Source organism: Spinacia oleracea, chromosome 2, assembly GCF_020520425.1.
Source record: "Spinacia oleracea cultivar Varoflay chromosome 2, BTI_SOV_V1, whole genome shotgun sequence".
NCBI classification, from domain to species: domain Eukaryota; kingdom Viridiplantae; phylum Streptophyta; class Magnoliopsida; order Caryophyllales; family Amaranthaceae; genus Spinacia; species Spinacia oleracea.
The window spans coordinates 29,168,839-29,172,185 of NC_079488.1; positions in this window are offsets into that span (position 1 = coordinate 29,168,839).

Genomic DNA, 3,347 nt, shown 5'->3' on the forward strand with positions numbered 1-3,347 from the left:
ACATAGACGTCTTCGCCTGGTCCAACCATGATATGCCAGTGGTTGATCCAAGCATCAGTCAGCATACAATTCCCCTCATCCCAGGTTCAAAGCCCATCAAGCAGAAACTCCGTCGCATGAAACCGGATGTTTCCCTCAAAATTCAAGAAGAAGTCTCTAAGCAGCTAGAGGCTGGGTTTATTAGAGAAGCCAAGTATCCAGAATGGATTTCAAATGTCGTCCCGGTTCCAAAGAAAGACGGCAAAGTACGAATGTGTGTTGATTAAAGAGATCTTAACAGGGCTAGCCCTAAAGACGGTTTTCCATTGCCTCACATCGACATTATGGTCGACAAAACCGCAAATCATGCCTTATTCTCCTTTATGGGCGGGCATGCGGGCTACAATCAGATTCCCATGGCAGAGGAAGTTATGGAGAAGACAACCTTCATCACTCAGTGGGGTACATATTGCTACACAGTTATGCCGTTCGGACTGAAGAACGCGGGGGCTACGTATTGTTAGGTTATGATACATATGACAATTCATTAATCATGCGGAAAAAACATAAAGCCAGGAAAGCATATTATTTACACATAATCATTTAGCATAGAATAGATGCATACATGTTGTAGCGTGCCTTTCCTAGCTGCGCCCGAACCGAACAAGAAAAAGTCTTTAGGACTCCAAATGTCGTCCCTCCGTAGATAGTCCACAGTAAGTCCGGATCCGCCTCAAGTTAGACCAACTAGAATCGCCCTTAAGGTGCTTAGGATTTTCGGCTCTTATTGCAAGTGTATGGCTGATTTATATTTCAAAAACTTACCCTTTGAATACTACAATCGTACCCATAAATTGTGACCCTAGGCACTTATTTATAGGAGTATGGAAAAGGAATTGTAATCCTACTAGGATGTGGATTTGCTGATTAGAACTTTATTAGGACTTTAAATAACAAAGCAAATCTAATAGGATTAGGATTTTAATCATTGCACAAATCCTAATAGGATTAGGATTTCCCGCACAAACATCGTACAAGCCGTGCACCCACGCAGGCCTTGCGGCCCACGACAGGCGCACAGCCCATGTTGCTGTCCTGCGCGCGCGCGCGCCCTTGGCTGGACCTGACCTTGCGCTGGGCCTGGTCGAGGCATGCGTTGCTATGTGCGGCTCGCTGGGCGATGGCCTGGCTTCGTGCTGGGCCTTCGTCTAGCGGGCCTCGTCCGATGCTAATTCGTACGATGCGCTTTCGATTAAATTCCCGATTCCGAAATTCGTTTCCGATACCAACAATATTTAATATTTCCGATTCCGGGATTAATTTCCGTTTCGAACAAATATTTAATATTTCCGTTTCCGGAATTATTTTCCGATTCCGATAATATTTCCGATTCTGACAATATTTCCGTTTCCGCCAATATTTCCGATTCCGGCAATATTTCCATTTCCGATAATATTTTCCGATACGTACCATGTTTCCGTTTCCGGCAACATCTACGACTTGGATAATATTTATATTTCCGATACAATCCATATTTCCGTTTCCGGCAATATCATCGTTTCTGGAGTATTCATTTCTTGCTTGTGACGATCTCAGCTCCCACTGAAACCAAGATCCATCGATTCCGAATATCCATAGATAGAGTATTTAATGCCATTAAATACTTGATCCGTTTACGTACTATTTGTGTGACCCTACGGGTTCAGTCAAGAGTAAGTTGTGGATTAATATCATTAATTCCACTTGAACTGAAGCGGCCTCTAGCTAGGCATTCAGCTCACTTGATCTCACTGAATTATTAACTTGTTAATTAATACTGAACCGCATTTATTAGACTTAACATTGATTGCATACTTGGACCAAGGGCATTATTTCCTTCAGTCTCCCACTTGTCCTTAGGGACAAGTGTGCATTTCCTAATTCCTTTGTCGCTTGATGCTTGCTCTTGAACATAAGGTAAGAGTTGTCATCCTTATTATGTCCAGAGGTGTGTCTCGGTTTCAGAGTTCAACTGATCAAATAAATATATAATCATAGCCTATGATTCATCCGAGCACGGCCATGCATTTCACAGTTTCTAGCTCTCCGAGTGGCCTTGTACAACTTTTAAGCATCACATCCCGATTTATGGGAGGACAATCCCAATCTTGCGATCTTAAGATTAGACTTCGTTTGATAGGTGATTACCTGAGCGTTGCCTTTATAGCCTCCTTTTACGGTGCGACGGTTGGTCAACGTCAAAGTAACCAGTTCTCAAACAAGTAATCTCAAATCACTCAGGTATTGAGGATTTAGTGTCTAATAATTTTAATGAAATTTACTTATGACAGATTTTCATCTCTTACAGTAAAGTTTCATAGGTCTGTCCGATACTAGTCTTCCCAAAGTAAGTATCTATGCAAATGATTATGACATTGCCATGTCCACATAGTTCAAGAAACAGAACTACTAGTCATCTTGCATTCTAGTCGTCAAACGTTTTCTATTCGTCCAATTTTATAGAAAACTCCGACCAGGGACCATTCTCAACCTTTGACATTCAAGTTCACTTGATAGACATTTCTTAGTCACAGGACTGGTCTTGACAGTCTATCTTGAATATTTCGTCAAATTGAAGGGACTCATCTTTTAATACTAAACCAAGATTAAATGGAATATGAAAATACATTTCATATATGATAAATGTTTAACCCTTATGTTTTACAACTATGGGCCTCAAAACCCATCTTTCAAACAGTTTATGGAATTCAAAGCTATGCTTGATTTCCAGTGCTACAATGTGAGTGTTGCTTCTCACTTGTTGCATAGGTTTAGTTATCATGCTTTGCCAATCTTAATATCCTTTTCATCGAATGTTCTTCGAGATATGATGATAAGATCTTTTGAGTTTGTTTATTATGTGATCTAGTCTCTCTCACTTCAATATTGGTTCTACGCATTTTGCAATGAAGAACCATCAAGTTAGCAGACATGTGATCCACCCAAGTTCAGTGAAGAACCTTTTAATGTAAACAACTCAGTTTTATTGCTTCTTAGGCAATAAGTACTTCTACTTCAACTGTATAGGTTGCTAGTGATGCTTTGGTTTGGATTTACTTATCCAAGCAGTTCACGGATATGTGGAAGACTTTCCAGCTGTATCTTAGAACATAGAAATTATTATTTTAATTTCCCACGCAACAACTCATGGTCTCCAATCCATGTTGCCATTTCGAAACACGATGCTCTTCAGCTCGTCCTTGTCAATGGTTAACTCCAAAGGGTCTTGCTTGATCCTTTGCCAGTGTTTATGCGTGTAGCATCAATATTTAGCATATCTTTATTTCCTTGAATCAAGAACTATTCCTATGTACCTTTTCAAGTGCCAT